Genomic DNA, 18475 nt, shown 5'->3' on the forward strand with positions numbered 1-18475 from the left:
ACGAAATCTGTCACTTCGTTATATACAGAAAGGGACGACAACATAAACTTTACAGAGGAGCCTTTTATAAGACTTTAACTTCATGCAGTTTGTTTTATGTAAAATTTTACATAATTCATAACTGGCGTTTTTCAAGTACTTAGCACGGGAGACAGCAGAGCACCTATGCGACGAACGTGAGTTGCGGGGATTCACAAGCTTGCTAACACTGCCTCCCCCTCCCCACCATCACAGACCCAGAACACTGTCCAGCCCATGATGTGTCATTGCAGTCTACAGTGCCATAAAACTTCAAAAATGGTTCAACTGGCTCTCAGCACTATGGGACTTAACATCGGAGGTCATCAGTCCCCTAGAACTTAGAACTACTTAAACCTAGCTAACCTAAGGACATCACACACAGCCATGCTCGAGGCAAGGTTTCGAACCTGCGACCGTATAGGTCGCGCGGTTCCGGACTGAAGCGCCTAGAACCGCTCGGCCACACGGACCGGCCCACAAAACTTAATAAAATAGAAAATATAATGCGAAGTAACTATTCATATACCACAAAAATGAAATGAATGGATAATAATGATGATAAGAAGTGATGGAGGGAGGGAGGAGGAGGGGGAGGAGGAGGAGGAGGAGAAGAATTAGAAGTTGCTCAGGTCAAATATGCCCAAGGACAGCACCAGAAATAACTGGATACTTGTTAAATACCGTATTTCACGGATTATAAGAACAATTCTTTTCTTCGAAAAACTGCCTCCAAAATTCAGGTATGTCTTATACTGGAAATTAATATAAAAATGTCCAGTGTTTGGTTTAAAATTCCCGCCAGTCTTGAAAATGGTCATATGTTCGATGCCGCATATTTCCATCTGGCAACATTGGATTCAACTGGCGGCAGTAGTGCACACCAATGCGACGAACGTGAGCTGCTGCTGGGATTAGCAAGCATGCTAACACTTTCCCTTCGCCCCCCCCCCCTCTCCCGAACTACAGACCCAGAACACTGTCTAGCCTATGATGCGTCATTGAAGTCTACGGTGCCAGTGGACCTGATTTGAAAGTGATTTGTGTTCCCAGCAACAGCTAGTTTCGTAATGGAAAAAGAAATAAAAAAGGTATTCGTATGATGCGTTCTGTAAGTAGGAAGTTACAGCATATACAGAAGAACATGGAAACAGAGCAGCGGAGCGGCATTTCGGCCCTCCACCAACAGAAAAAACCATTCGCGACTGCCGGGCTAGTAAACAGGAATTGAAAAAAATGAGGAAGATTAAATGTGCAAATAGAGGACTGAATGAGAAATGGCCAAAGCTAGAAGATGACGCACTGAAATTGATTCAAGGACACCATCAAAAAGGCACTGAAATTAATACACACATCAAAAATGTCTTGCATCACCCCGGTTCCCGTAACTCCTGAAGATAGACGTTGACTGTGGATATTGTATGACAGACCCAGTCCCCTTGACTGTCCAGAGATGACACTAAATCCGCCCAACGATGTAAACAATCACGCATGAGCAGCGCCTATTACACGGAGGGGGTCCGACAGTCGATCAGTTCCAGTCATTCCACCAGGAAGGAGCTACACGGCTCGTGTTGTCAATAACCATGTCTAGACGGTCAATAACGCGGTTCGATCGTGTCCACATTCTTACTTTGTGCCAGGAAGGGCTCTCAACAAGGGAAGTGTCCAGGTGTCTCGGAGTAAACCAAAGCAATGTTGTTTGGACATGGAGGACATACAGAGAGACAGGAACTGTCGATTACATGCCTCACTCAGGCCACCTAAGGTCTACTACTTCAGTGAATGACCGCTACCTACGGATTATGGCTCGGAGGAACCCTGATAGCAACGCCACCATCTTGAATAATGTTTTTCGAGCAGCCACAGGACGTATGTTACGACTCAAACTGTTCGCAATAGGCTGCATGATGCGCAACTTCACTCCCGACGTCCATGGCGAGGTCCATCTTTGCAAACACGACAATATGCAGCGCTCTACAGATGTACCCAACAACATGCCGAATGGAACGCTCAGGATTGGCATCACGTTCTCTTCACTGATGATTGTCGCATATGCCTTCAACCAGACAATTGTTGGAGACGAGTTTGGAAGCCACCCGGTCAAGCTGAACGTCTCAGACACACTGTCCAGCGAGTGCAGCAAGGTGGAGGTTCCCTGCTGTTTTGGGTTGGCATTATGTGGGGCCGATGTACGCCGCTGGTGGTCATGGAAGGCGCCGTAACAGCTGTACGATACGTGAATACCATCCTCCGACCGATAGTACAACCATAACGGCAGCATATTGGCGAGACATTCGACTTCATGGATGACAATTCACGTCCCCATCGTGTACATCTTGTTAATGACTTTCTTCAGGATAACGACATCGCTCGACTAGAGTGGTCAGCATGTTCTCCAGACAGGAACACTATCGAACATTCCTGGGGTAGGTTGAAAAGGGCTGTTTACGGTCGATGCGACCCACCAACACATCTGTAGGATCTACGCCGAATTGCCGTTGAGGATTGGCACAAGCTGGACCAACAGTGCCTTGATGAACCTATGGATAGTATGCCACGACGAATATAGGCATGCATCAATGCAACAGGACGTGCTACTGGGTATTAAAGGTACCGATGTGTACAGCAATCTGGACCACCACCTCTGAAGGTCTCGCTGTATGGTGGTACAACATGCAACATGTAGTTTTTATGAGTAATAAAAAGGGCGGAAATGATGTTTATATTGATCTCTATTCTAATTTTCTTTACGGGTTCAGGAATTCTCGGAACCGAGGTGATGCAAAACTTTTTTGATGTGTGTACAAAAATTATTCAAATACACTGTCGCAAGCTGGCGCTACAGCGGAACTTAAACTTGAAGGGTGGAGTGGGTTGGTGCTACAGGTTTATGAAGCGTCGTGGACTTGGCATGGGAACCAAGCCCAAAGTATCTCAGAAAATGCCACAAGAGTATGAAGAGAGAATATTAGCTTTCCATCGCTTCATTATTCAACATCGAAAGAAAACCAGTATGGAACTAACAGGAATAGCTAATATGGACGAAACTCTTCTGACATTTGATGTGCCGAGTAACAGAACGGTTGCCATGAAAGGTGCTAAAACTGTAACTATAAAAACAAGTGGACACGAAAGTGCTCTACACTTTTTGCTCATTGGCGTTATGCTGACGGTACTAAACTTAATCCAATGATCATTTTCAAGCGCGTTGGTGTTCACGCAAATGAGTTGTAAGGACGAGGCTGGTATGAAATTATGGATTAACAGAATATATGAGAGAAGAAAAAGTGCTTTATTGAAGATGAGTACTCTTCTTGTGCTAGATCAGTTCAGTAGTCATTTGAAAAGTTCTGTGAAAGAAAAATTGAGACAGGGAAACATAGAGCTGGTTGTTATTCCGGGAGGACTTACTGCAACCTCTTGATGTCTCGATAAATAAACCATATAAAGTGTATGTGAAAGAGAGGAATGGAACAAATGGATGATGAATGAAATACAACATGAATTCACGACAAAGGGAGCTTTGAAACGACCGTCAACCAAACAAATGTGTCTGTGTATAAAACAGGCGTGGCCTAGAGTGAGAGATGACATTCACGTTAATTTTTTCAAGAAGTGAGGCGTAAGTGACGCTCCCGATGGCAGTGAAGACCATTTTATACATGAAGAGGACAACGATGACAAATAGGAGGAGGAGGAAGAAGAAAGTTCAGATGACGATTTTCAGGGATTTTAAAGTTCAGTTCGGTTTTTTAAACTAAGAATTTTTTTAGTCTGGCTTTGCAATACAGTAATAAAATGGTAAAAATGTTATTTTTTTAAAAAATTGCTTGAAGATTTAGGTGTGTCTTACAGTCTGTACCGTCTTATAGTCTGTATAACACGACAAGCCATTAGGAAAGAATGGTAAATCTTGGCATATTTTCGACTTACATGTCTGGTCATACTTTACACACGAGATCATGATTTATGTTTAGATAATGTACTTACGGACAATGGTTACTGCGGCCAAACTTTCTCTCTGACGTGTTTTGGGTCATATTTCCGGAATATCGTGCGCGTTATTTGGGTCATAAAAATGCAAACCCCAGTAGTGCCGTATACCCTACACATGAAATATGCACGGTGATGGCATGTCTGCGTCAGTTTCTTTCATTTAGTTACACAGTGGGATGCACGGAGCTGTAATTTCATGTGATTTTAATACGTAGTGATGAGCTTGAAATTTAAATGGCAATTCTTTTTCCGGAATCAGATTTACACTTTGTCGCCTGACAGTCAAACACAGCAGGTAGTATAATATTTAATCTGAATAGTAAAATACTTCAGCGCATAGCACCACTAGACCTTCTCTGTTAGCTGCTTTAGAGATTTTTGTAATTATGAAAAAGAAAGCAACAGCAAATAACTCGTTTGAATATACCGAGATTTTCAAGATACGTGCAGACCGTCGTGAATTCAGAGACTATTTTAGTGAAATTCCTCTTAATTTTCCATGTCTAGCGTGTGCCTCAATGGGTCAGTACAAGAAAATCTGAGGAATACGTGCTCAATCCCATGCATGGTAAGTCCAGTATATTTTCAAACACTAATATGAATCGAAAAGTTGTTAACTCCTTTACGCGAAAATTCCACACTATACCTTATGGGTGAGGTTACCCACCCATCTAGTACGTCTGCCTTGTTACGATGGTAAAATATGTATCATCTGTCCTGTCGCGGAGACGAGTTTAATATGTCTGTCCCTGCTTATTTAATTTCTTATCGTAATTTTTTCGCGGCTACCGGAAACGAGTTTCGTGTCTTTACTGAGAGGGACAAGTTTCGTCACGAAATAAACCTGACCATGTGCCTACTACGAACAAGTGTCACTGAAGTAATAACAGTACAAATCAAATTCCTTTGTTTTATTGTCCCTCGTTGCACGTAACACACTACCCTATCGATCGCCAAACCCATACAGTATTGTGTTAACATTTAAGCTCATTTCGCATTTATACTGAAGTAACCACCGCTACGTTGCGTTTGCACATTAATTTAACAGGTTATCACTGATCATAGAAGCTTTTTGTTTTAAGTTCTACTATCAATAAGCTGGTCGGTGTGGCCGATCAGTTCTAGGCGCTTCAGTCTGGATCCGCGCGACCGCTACGGTCGCAGGTTCGAATCCTGCCTCGGGCATGGATGTGTGTGATGTCCTTAGGTTAGTTAGGTTTAAGTAGTTCAAGTTCTAGGGGACTGATGAAAAAATGGTTCAAATGGTTCTGAGCATTATGGGACTTAACATCTATGGTCATCAGTCCCCTAGAACTTAGAACTACTTAAACCTAACTAACCTAAGGAGAGCACACAACACCCAGTCATCACGAGGCAGAGAAAATCCCTGACCCCGCCGGGACTGATGACCTCAGCTGTTAAGTCCCATAGTGACCAGAGCCATTTGAACCATTTGAACCCATGCACACCTGTCAGTAACAATGTTGAGGTGCCACTGTTGTTGCCATGGCGAAGCATGAAGTAGCCTATAACAAAACTGACACAGCTGTCCTGACAAACTGCGAGGTGGGGATGTGACGTTTTTCGTGCACGTTGGGGCACTTCACACACATTTTTCAGTGACAAAAACTGAAAGCACTCCGTCATCAGGCCACAACTGGCCCATCGGGACCATCCGACCGCCGTGTCATCCTCAGCTGAGGATGCAGATAGGAGGGGCGTGTGGTCAGCACACCGCTCTCCCGGTCGTTACGATGGTTTTCTTTGACCGGAGCCGCCACTATTCGGTCGACTAGCTCCTCATTTGGCATCACGAGGCTGAGTGCACCCCGAAAAATGGTAACAGCACATGGCGGCCCGGATGGTCACCCATCCAATTGCCGGCCACGCCCGACAGCGCTTAACTTCGGTGATCTGACGGGAACCGGTGTATCTACTGCGGCAAGGCCGTTGCACAAAAACTGAGAACTGCCATTTAATTTTTAAAACAACAAATTATACGGATACAACTAATTACTGACTCATTACGCGGACGCTAACGGTAAAACATCTTATTACAATGACATATCGCGAAACCAACTATAGCAAGTAATGCCACTGTGCATTATCTTGCAGGGTGTCATAGACCAATCCGTACCATTCCAATGCTTTTTATTTAAAAGATGGGTTTTTAGGGAAAAATGACGTTTCCTACAAAACGTAGAGAACGGGGTCACCAGTGAAACTCACATTTTCTCGAATTTGTTGTAAACTGCAGGCAATGAGGCATGCAGATGGGGTTCAAATGCAAAGATCGTCAAAATTTCTTTGGTGCAATAAAGCTCTCGAACCAGAAACATTTTGTTTAAAGTACGTTTTGTGCGTTGCGCCGATTCGTATCATCGAGAAAGCATATCCATATTCCTTATAGCATACGTAACGCCTAAGGAAAGTAAAAGGTAATTTATAAGGTAATAATTATGCTTCAAAATGCAATTTTGAAACTGTAGGGTTGAAAATGCTAGTCCTTTTGTATCATATTTTAAATATAATTTTTCGCCTTTTCTAAGTGAAAAGACGTGACTTTTATTCTATAAATAATGTTCCAGTAAGTGATTTATTAGGAAAGAACACAATTACCACCTGTAGCTTCCTTTATTACACTGAAGAGCTAAAGATAATGGTACACCTGCGCAATATCGTGTAGGGAACACACGAGCACGCAAAAGTGCCTCAACACGACGTGGCATGGACTCAAATAATGTCTGAAGTAGTGCTGGTGGGAACTGACACCATGCATCCTGCAGGGCTGTCCATAAATACGTAAGAATACGAGAGGATGGAGATATCTTCTGAACAGCACGTTGCAAAGTATTCCAGATGTGCTCAATCAAGTTTGGTGTCCATCGAAAGTGTTTAACTCAGAAGAGTATTCCTGGAACCACTCTGTAGCAATTCTGTACGTGAGGGGTGTCGCGTTGTCCTGCTGGAATTGCTCAAGTACGTCGGATTGCACAATGGACATGAATGCATGCAGGTGATCAGACAGGATGCTTACATACGTGTCACCTCTCAGAGTCGTATCTCAACGTGTCAGGTCTCCCATATGAGTCCAACTGCACACGTCCCACACCATTACAGAGCCTCCAACATCTTGAACAGTCCCCTGCTAACAAGCAGGCTCCATGGATTCATGAGGCTATCTCCATACCCGTACACGCCCATCCGCTCGATACTATTTGAAACGAGACTCGTCCTACCAGGCAACATGTTTCCTGTCATCAACAGCTGACGGCCGCAGGTGTGGCCTAAGGCTTTGTGTCGTGTAGTCATCAAGGGTACACGAGTGGGCCTTCGGCTTCCAAAGCCCATATCAATGATGTTCCACTGAATGGTTCGCACGCTGCGACTTGTTGATGGCTCAGCATTGAAATCTACAGGAATTTGCTGAAAGGATGCACTTCTGTCACGTTGAATGATTGTCTTCAATAGTCGTTGGTCCCGTTCTTGCTGGTTGTTTTCCCGGTCGCAGCGATGTCGGAGATTTGATATTTTACCGGATGCCTGATATGCACGTTACGCTCGTGAAATGGTGGTACGGGAGAACCCCCACCATCGCTACCTTGGAGATGCTGTGCCCCGTCCCTATTGCGCCGACTGTAACACGACTTACAGACTCACTTAAATTCCGGTAACCTGCCATAGTAGCACCAGTAACATATCTAACAACTGCGCCACCCACTTGTTTTACGTAAGAGTTGCCGATCGCAGTGGCGTATTCTGCCTGTTTACATAATTCTATATTTGAATACGCTTGCGTATACCAGTCTTTTTCGCGCTTCAGTGTATATGTGCAAAATCCTTCCCGCGTTGCTCTACATGCAATGATACCATGTTTATTTGCCCGCTCGTCTTTCCCTATTCATCAAAAATAAACAATTTATTCAAAGCAAAGCAGGACACAAAATGTTTAATTATTCAAACATAATAATGTGAATCTTTTTATAATACTTACCAATGAAGAATCTATATTATAATATAAACCTTTTTTACTGTTCCAGCGACATAAACAAATGTCCTGCATCTCCCACTATGGTGAAACAATAGTAATTTTAAGTCACCCCTGTGGTTCCACTCGTCATTTTGATTTATTTTGCATTTTTCCTAATGAGACTGAGTGGATTCCGTTCCATTCCTTTCCAACAGAAAAACCTGAGTTGGTCACCGGATATCGAACATGGACTTATACATAAGAAACAATTAAGATTATTCACCAGACAACGAATAGAAAAAAATGTTGATTTGCAGTAGGATGTGAGCGAATATGCTTTAAAGCATGAAATTTCCAAAACTTACCACACTGTAAACCAGAGAGATGAAGAGAATTGATGCCGACCGGAGTGGCCGTGCGGTTCTAGGCGCTACAGTCTGGAGCCGAGCGACCGCTACGGTCACAGGTTCGAATCCTGCCTCGGGCATGCATGTGTGTGATGTCCTTAGGTTAGTTAGGTTTAAGTAGTTCTAAGTTCTAGGGGACTGATGACCTCAGAAGTTAAGTCGCATAGTGCTCAGAGTCATTTGAACCATTTTGAGCCAAGAGAATTAATAAACTCTGCATAAGATACAGAGTGACAATTACCGAGCTATATGAAAGAAAACGTAAATTCGTTACAACCTACGGCGTGCACACACTTTACTCAAAAAGTAAACGTCACTACAGATATTCGGATTTACGTTATGACATGTTCGATATGCCTGACATCATTAGCGACGATGTAGCGCACATAAATAGCGAAATTCTGCATGACCCGCGGAAGCGTCGGAACATCGATTCTCTCGATGGCCCCCTGAATAGCTGTTTTCGGGGCACCAATGGTTTTGGGGTTATTGCTGTACACCTTGTTTTTAATATAGCCCCACATAAAGAGTAGGATGGGTCCAGATCCCGAGAATATGGTGGCCAATCGAGGCCCACGCCAGTGGCCTCTGATTACCCCAGAGCTAGAATGCGGTCCCCAAAGTGCTCCTCCGGGACATCAAACATTCTCCTGCTTCGATGAGGTCGAGCTCCGTCTTGCACGAACCACATCTTGTCGAAATCACGGTCACTTCGGATAATAGGGAAGAAATCATCTTCCAAAACCTACACGTACCGTTCGGTAGTCACCGTGTCCCGAAGGAAAGTCCCACCGATTATTCAGTGACTGGACATTGCACTCTACACAATCACCCATTGAGAGTGGGAAGACTTCTCAATCGCGTACTGCGGATTCTCAGTTCGAGAACAACAAGGCACGTGCGCATGCGCATATTAATTCCAATCATGCCTCGGGCCAACAGTGCAGTCTGTACCTTCGAACCCAAACCGTTCAGAAGTTATGACGATTTTATTTCATATAGGTCAATAACTGTCACCGTGTAAGTGCATTTCAATAATTACCATGTTAAAGTAAATTATTGAGTTCTCTGCGAGACATCGCAATCTCGAACCAGAAACCTCAGGCTAGGACGCACGGAAAGAGGAAATGTTAAGAACATGTGCAGCCTTCATCACGTTATCTGTCAGGAAATGGTCATTTACAGGGCTATTACAAATGATTGAAGCGATTTCATAAATTCACTGTAGCTCCATTCATTGACATATGGTCACGACACACTACAGATACGTAGAAAAACTCATAAAGTTTTGTTCAGCTGAAGCCGCACTTCAGGTTTCTGCGCTCGAGAGCGCAGTGAGACAAAATGGCGACAGGAGCCGAGAAAGCGTATGTCGTGCTTGAAATGCACTCACATCAGTCAGTCATAACAGTGCAACGACACTTCAGGACGAAGTTCAACAAAGATCCACCAACTGCTAACTCCATTCGGCGATGGTATGCGCAGTTTAAAGCTTCTGGATGCCTCTGTAAGGGGCGTGCAGTGAGCGAAGAAACGGTTGAACGCGTGCGAGCAAGTTTCACGCGTAGCCCGCGGAAGTCGACGAATAAAGCAAGCAGGGAGCTAAACGTACCACAGCCGACGGTTTGGAAAATCTTACGGAAAAGGCTAAAGCAGAAGCCTTACCGTTTACAATTGCTACAAGCCCTGACACCCGATGACAAAGTCAAACGCTTTGAATTTTCGGCGCGGTTGCAACAGCTCATGGAAGAGGACGCGTTCAGTGCGAAACTTGTTTTCAGTGATGAAGCAACATTTTTACTTAATGGTGAAGTGAACAGACACAATGTGCGAATCTGGGCGGTAGAGAATCCTCACGCATTCGTGCAGCAAATTCGCAATTCACCAAAAGTTAACGTGTTTTGTGCAATCTCACGGTTTAAAGTTTACGGCCCCTTTTTCTTCTGCGAAAAAGATGTTACAGGACACGTGTATCTGGACATGCTGGAAAATTGGCTCATGCCACAACTGGAGACCGACAGCGCCGACTTCATCTTTCAACAGGATGGTGCTCCACCGTAATTCCATCATGATGTTCGGCATTTCATAAACAGGAGATTGGAAAACCGATGGATCGGTCGTGGTGGAGATCACGATCAGCAATTCATGTCATGGCCTCCACGCTCTCCCAACTTAACCCCATGCGATTTCTTTCTGTGGGGTTATGTGAAAGATTCAGTGTTTCAACCTCTTCTACCAAGAAACGTGCCAGAACTGCGAGCTCGCATCAACGATGCTTTGGAACTCATTGATCGGGACATGCTGCGCCGAGTGTGGTAGGAACTTGATTATCGGCTTGATGTCTGCCGAATCACTAAAGGGGCACATATCGAACATTTGTGAATGCCTAAAAAAACTTTTTGAGTTTTTGTATGTGTGTGCAAAGCATTGTGAAAATATCTCAAATAACAAAGTTATTGTAGAGCTGTGAAATCGCTTCAATCATTTGTAATAACCCTGTATATTCACTGCCATCTGAATAAAAAGACTCCACTGAACTGTGGTATACTAAAATATATAATTGATGACGGAGTGATATCTAAACACACACACTGTGTGATAGCCAGACGGGGACGAGAGATGAAAAGCTAAGGTCATTACAGGTACGTTAGTAGCACTCTGAGGTGGTCGGTAGGTTATTACGATAGGGACTTGACTTGTATATGATTACCAGGTTAAGAGCAACACATTAAGAAAGTGATAGCGGACGCCCGTGAAAAATGCTGCAGTTTTTTTTTTAAGCCTCTGGAGAGTTTTCGTGATACGGTAAAATGTGGGCGCGCGCAAGGCCAGCCTGGCGTTACGTGTAGCACGCACACCCCCAGTCTGAATGGGCTCTCGTAATGACTATAGATAATCAGTTATGACGCTCGAGGGACTCGGTTCCTTCCCGTCTGCGCTTGTGCTGCGGCCGGAAAGTACGCTTCGTGTGCGGCCGCACTCACACTGCACTCGTCCTCCGTTCGTATCTCAAGGTCCCAGTAGTGTCCTCCACCACTCGCAGTGACACTGTATTCCTCTGCAGCCAATACGAGGGAAAAGTGGAAATGTACACAGAGGTGGTGATAGTACCCACGAAAAGTAACTTTTGTAGCGTAGGTACCATTTCGCAATAACTTACGTCAAGGTTCAACTTTTGCTACGAAATGGTTTTGTTTCTACGGCTTTTTACAGGTGGTGTGTCAGAGTTTTTCGGTTAAACCCGTAGACAAGAACTTGTTCCGTCGCGACATTATATACACTCCTGGAAATTGAAATAAGAACACCGTGAATTCATTGTCCCAGGAAGGGGAAACTTTATTGACACATTCCTGGGGTCAGATACATCACATGATCACACTGACAGAACCACAGGCACATAGACACAGGCAGCAGAGCATGCACAATGTCGGCACTAGTACAGTGTATATCCACCTTTCGCAGCAATGCAGGCTGCTATTCTCCCATGGAGACGATCGTAGAGATGCTGGATGTAGTCCTGTGGAACGACTTGCCATGCCATTTCCACCTGGCGCCTCAGTTGGACCAGCGTTCGTGCTGGACGTGCAGACCTCGTGAGACGACGCTTCATTAAGTCCCAAACATGCTCAATGGGGGACAGATCCGGAGATCTTGCTGGCCAGGGTAGTTGACTTACACCTTCTAGAGCACGTGGGGTGGCACGGGATACATGCGGACGTGCATTGTCCTGTTGGAACAGCAAGTTCCCTTGCCGGTCTAGGAATGGTAGAACGATGGGTTCGATGACGGTTTGGATGTACCGTGCACTATTCAGTGTCCCCTCGACGATCACCAGTGGTGTACGGCCAGTGTAGGAGATCGCTCCCCACACCATGATGCCGGGTGTTGGCCCTGTGTGCCTCGGTCGTATGCAGTCCTGATTGTGGCGCTCACCTGCACGGCGCCAAACACGCATACGACCATCATTGGCACCAAGGCAGAAGCGACTCTCATCGCTGAAGACGACACGTCTCCATTCGTCCCTCCATTAGCGCCTGTCGCGACACCACTGGAGGCGGGCTGCACGATGTTGGGGCGTGAGCGGAAGACGGCCTAACGGTGTGCGGGACCGTAGCCCAGCTTCATGGAGACGGTTGCGAATGGTCCTCGCCGATACCCCAGGAGCAACAGTGTCCCTAATTTGCTGCGAAGTGGTGGTGCGGTCCCCTACGGCACTGCCTAGGATCCTACGGTCTTGGCGTGCATCCGTGCGTCGCTGCGGTCCGGTCCCAGGTCGACGGGCACGTGCACCTTCCGCCGACCACTGGCGACAACATCGATGTACTGTGGAGACCTCACGCCCCACGTGTTGAGCAATTCGGCGGTACGTCCACCCGGCCTCCCGCATGCCCACTATACGCCCTCGCTCAAAGTCCGTCAACTGCACATACGTTTCACGTCCACGCTGTCGCGGCATGCTACCAGTGTTAAAGACTGCGATGGAGCTCCGTATGCCACGGCAAACTGGCTGACACTGACGGCGGCAGTGCACAAATGCTGCGCAGCTAGCGCCATTCGACGGCCAACACCGCGGTTCCTGGTGTGTCCGCTGTGCCGTGCGTGTGATCATTGCTTGTACAGCCCTATCGCAGTGTCCGGAGCAAGTATGGTGGGTCTGACACACCGGTGTCAATGTGTTCTTTTTTCCATTTCCAGGAGTGTAATTCGGAAGATGAAGCGCCAACTGTCGGACATTGTTTGGACGTTTGTATTTTTTTTGTTCTAATAACACCCCATGTCATTCCAAGCATGTGTGTCAATTTTTACCTCTCTATCTACATTATTCCGTGATTTATTCAGTTTTCAAATTTATACTGACTTTTTGATCAAAAAGTCAGTATAAATTTGAAAACGCAATAAACCACGGAATAATGTAGATAGAGAGGTAAAAATTGACACACATGCTTGGAATGACATGGGGTTTTATTAGAACCAAGAAAAAAAAACAAAGTATTGCTAGACGCGTGAAAGATCTCTTGCGCGTGTCGTTTGGTGCTGATCGTGTGCTCAGCCGCCACTTTCGTCATGCTTGGCCTCCCAGGTCCCCAGACCTCAGTCCGTGCGATTATTGGCTTTGGGGTTACCTGAAGTCGCAAGTGTATCGTGATCGACCGACATCTCTAGGGATGCTGAAAGACAACATCCGACGCCATTGCCTCACCATAACTCCGGACATGCTTTACAGTGCTGTTCACAACATTATTCCTCGACTATAGCTATTGTTGTCTTACTTTGTTATGCTAATTACTGCTATTCTGATCAGATGAAGCGCCATCTGTCGGACATTTTTTGAACGTTTGTATTTTTTTTATTCTAATAACACCCCATGTCATTCCAAGCATGTGTGTCAATATTTACCTCTCTATCTACATTATTCAGTGATTTATTCAGTTTTCAAATTTATACTGAATTTTTGATCACCCGGTATATCGACGATTGAAATGAATGCAGAGTTGGAGAGGGTATATAAAAGGCTGGCTTCTTCACTTTCGAAATTTGATAAATGGACAGCTGAATACAAACGTGGCCTTAATACTACTAAAGATAATCGGCACGAAGGACGAACGAAAACTACGACCACGGATGAAAACAGCTTGAAAATTCACTATTTTTGTTTATTTACGTTTCTTGCGGATTTAATCATCCTGTTAAGCTAAAAGACTAAGGTCTACTCTTTAATCGGGTGAAACAATATCCTACTGCGTGATTTGGAGTAGATGATGACGATGAGGTCCTATACTCCGAGGAGCGTAGGGTACGATGCGGGAGACCCGCACCGCTGTACTAGGCAAGGTCCTAGCGGAGGTGGTTTGCCATTGCCTTCCTCCGACCGTAATGGGGGTGAATGATGATGATGAAGACGACACAATACCCAGTCATCTGGTGGCAGGGAAAAATCCCTGACCCCGCCAGGAATCGAACCCGGGAGCCCGTATACGGGAAGCGAGAACGCTACCGCAAGACCACGAGCTGCGGACGTTGGAGTAGAGGGTCATAAAATATTATGTCAATAAAGAGAGTACAGTAAATATTTCAGTAGGAGTTTTCTGTGGCGATCGTTTTCGTAACAAATGTGACGCTTTGTCTAATGCTCGCCACATAGTGCAGTTAAATGCAAATGCCGAAGGGGCATGAAAATAAACAAACATAACAATAAAAATGGCCTGAACGGCTTTTTGAAACCAGATAGGAGTTTCGACACGAAGCTTAAAATGTTTCTTAAAAGGAATCTTTAAAATCAGTGTATATCCCCAGTTTTGTGTTATGGCAATGTGACAGGGACTTCTTATACGATAAACATGAAAACAAAAAAAAACAAAAAAAAAGAAACAAAAAAAGTGAGTGAGTGAGAGAGAGAGAGAAAGAGAGAGAGAGAGAGAGAGAGAGAGAGAGAGAGAGAATTCTCGGCCAACAGTGTGGTGATGAGTGTTGGATGTTGGTAATTACTAAGAGAGCCACGTAAACGAACAAGTCGATCAGAGATCATGCTGCAGTGTCACGTTGAGTTCATCGTGTCGAGGAAAAACAAACTGCGTGTAGGGGTGGATGTGGTCCACAAGGATACGTGCAAGCCTGTGTTGATCCAATGGACCTTCCAGAATGAAGAAATCACACAGGGAATGCCCTCCGATCTGGACCCTTCTGACGATTGTTGCAGTGTGTTTCCTTTCAGACGTTTCACCCAGAACACGTAAATGTCCATCTGTCTGATGGAGCATAAAATGTGATTCATCTGAAAAAGATGATGATGTTTGGTTTGTGGGGCGCTGAACTGCACGGTTATCAGCGCTCGTACAAATGCCCAACCTTTGCTCAGTCCAATATCGCCACTTCCATGAATGGTGATGAAAGAATGAGGACAACACGAATACCCAGTCATCTCGAGGCAGGTGAAAATGCCTGACCGCGCCGGGAATCGAACCCGGGACCCCGTGCTCGGGAAAGGGAACGCGACCGTGAGACCACGAGCTGCGGACTCTGAAAAAGCCATCTGTTGACACTCAGTGGACGTTCAGTTGCTATACTGGCGTGAAAATTCCAGCCTCCGTCGCCGTTGAACAGCAGTCAGCGTAGGTGTATGAACCACGCACCTGCTACGGAGGTCCATATGAAGCAAAGTTCCTTTAACCATGGTTGAGAAGACATATTTGGTAGCCCCTGGTTCATCCGGGTGGTCAGTTACACAACAGTTGTACGTCTACTTGCCCGCACACGTCTCGACAATCGTCGTTGACCTTTGTCATCTATGGCCTGTGGTGCACTATAGTTGCTTCTGCGCCAGGTTTAGTTGGCGCCATTTTACCATGCACGGTATACTTTCACCACAACACACGAGCAGTTTACAGACCGAGCCGTTTCGGAAATGCATCCACCTTTGGTCCGAAAGCCAATATCGTGTCCTTTTGGAGGTCAGATGAACGGCTCCGTTTGAGCATTACGGCAACTGCATTATTTTCCGCGTTCCCCCGACAAGCTTTATGTACCCTCCACTGCTAGTGCTGCCAACTGCCGTCTGTGAGTGATTATTGCATGTTGCCGCCAAACACAGACAGTGGTCACATTAATGTGACTGAACCGTGTGTAATAGTAATGGAAATGAAGTGGACGTGAACGGGATATATAGCTGGGTGAATGGATGGTTGATGGACCAAAGACGTTCTTTGCTGCATTTAAGATGATGATGTATGACCAAGACTCATTTTTGTTGCCATGGTGGGTCTTGGTCATACCTTATCAGGTCCGCCCCCGGTAGCTGAGTGGTCAGCACGACGGACTGTCACTCCTAAGGGCCCGGGTTCGATTCCCGGCTGGGTCGGAGATTTTCTCCGCTCAGGGACTGGGTGTTGTGTTGTCCTAATCATCATCATTTCATCCCCATCGACGCGCAAGTCGCCGAAGTGGCGTCAAATCTAAAGTCTGGCACCAGGCGAGCGGTCTACAATATCTTAAATGTCGTACAATATCTACACCAATGACCAGACTGTCGGGACAGATACGAGAGCTTTCATCTATGCCGACGATACAGCAGTTGCAGCCCAAGAACGTACATTTGAAGAGGTGGAAATGAAAGTGACTGCAACCCTCGAACACCCGAGAAAATTCTATGACAACAACTTCCTAAAGCCTAACCCATCCAAAACACAGGTGCGTGCGTTTCACTTGAGAAATAGACAAGCTAGAAGAAAACTGGATGTAACTTGGAGGAGAATGCAATTACAACATACATACACCCCCTACATACCTCGGAGTTAAGCTTGACCGAACACTCACTTTCAAAGATCACTACGAGAAAAGAAAGCTCGAAGTCATCAGACGAAATAATATGATACGCAAGCTCACTAATAGCTCATGGGGAATTCAACCAAATGTACTGTTGTTTACAAAATAATATGATACGCAAGCTCACTAATATCTCATGGGGAGCTCAACCAAATGTATTGTTGTTTGCATTTACTTTAACGTATGTATTGGTTTTTTCGAGTTCATAAACATTTTATTTCTATCTGTAATTATTTTTATGCTGTAATTCCATGTACTGACACGTTCCATGACCTTGGATATTTCCTCTTCAAATTGCTCCTAAGGAACTTGAAATGTAAATAAATAAATAAATCTGCCGTAGCTTCATGTTTCTCCACAGATGAATATGCAGCACAGTCTGGCAGAACTCTGCACACACCAAGCATGTTGATACTGCTCTCAATGAGACAGGCAGCATCATAGGAGGTTGCCTACGACCAGTCGACAAGATCTACACTACTGGCCATTAAAATTGCTACACCACGAAGATAACGTGCTATAGACGCGAAATTTAACCGACAGGAAGATGCTGTGATATGCAAATGATTAGCTTTTCAGAGCATTCACATAAGGTTGGCGCCGGTGACGACACCTACAACGCGCTGACATGAGGAAAGTTTCCAACCGATTTCTCATACACAAACAGCAGTTGACCGGCGTTGACTGGTGAAACGTTGTTGTGGTGCCTCGTGTAAGGAGGAGAAATGCGTACCATCACGTTTTCGACTCTGATAAAGGTCGGATTGTAGCCTATCCCGATTGCGGTTTATCGTATCACGACATTGCTGCTTGCGTTGGTCGAGATCCAATGATTGTTAGCAGAATATGGAATCGGTGGGTTCAGGAGGGTAATACGGAACGCCGTGCTGGATCCCAACGGCCTCGCATCATTAGCAGACAAGATGACATGCATCTTATCCGCATGGCTGTAACGGATCGTGCAACCACGTCTCGGTCCCTGAGTCAACAAATGGGGACGTTTGCAAGACAACAACCATCTACACGAACAGTTCGACGACGTTTGCAGCAGCATGGACTATCAGCTCGGAGACCATGGCTGCGGTTACCCTTGACGCTGCATCACAGACAGGAGCGCATGCGATGGTGTACTCAACGACGAACCTGGGTGCACGAATGGCAAAACGTCATTTTTTTCGGATGAATTCAGGTTCTGTTTACAGCATCATGATGGTCGCATCCGTGTTTGGCGACATTGCGGTGAACGCACATTGGGAGCGTGTATTCGTCATCGCCATACTGGCGTATCACCCGGCGTGATGGTATGGGGTGCCATTGGTTACACGTCTCGGTCACCTCTTGTTCGCATAAGACGGAACTTTGGACAGTGGACGTTACATTTCAGATGTGTTACGACCCGTGGCTCTACCCTTCATTCGATCCTTGCGAAACCCTACATTTCATTAGGATAATGCAGGACAGCATGTTGCAGGTCCTGTTCGGACCTTTCTGGATACAGAAAATGTTCGACTGCTGCCCTGGCCAGCACATTCTCCAGATATCTCACCAATTGAAAACGTCTGGTCAATGGTGGCCGAGCAACTGGCTCGTCACAATACGCCAGTCACTACTCTTGATGAACTGTGATATCGTGTTGAAGCTGCATGGGCAGCTGTATCTGTACACGCCATCCAAGCTCTGTTTGACTCAATGCCCAGGCGTATCAAGGCCGTTATTACGGCCAGAGTTGGTTGTTCTGGGTACTGATTTCTCAGGATCTATG

This window comes from Schistocerca piceifrons, chromosome X (assembly GCF_021461385.2).
Source record: "Schistocerca piceifrons isolate TAMUIC-IGC-003096 chromosome X, iqSchPice1.1, whole genome shotgun sequence".
NCBI lineage: Eukaryota > Metazoa > Arthropoda > Insecta > Orthoptera > Acrididae > Schistocerca > Schistocerca piceifrons.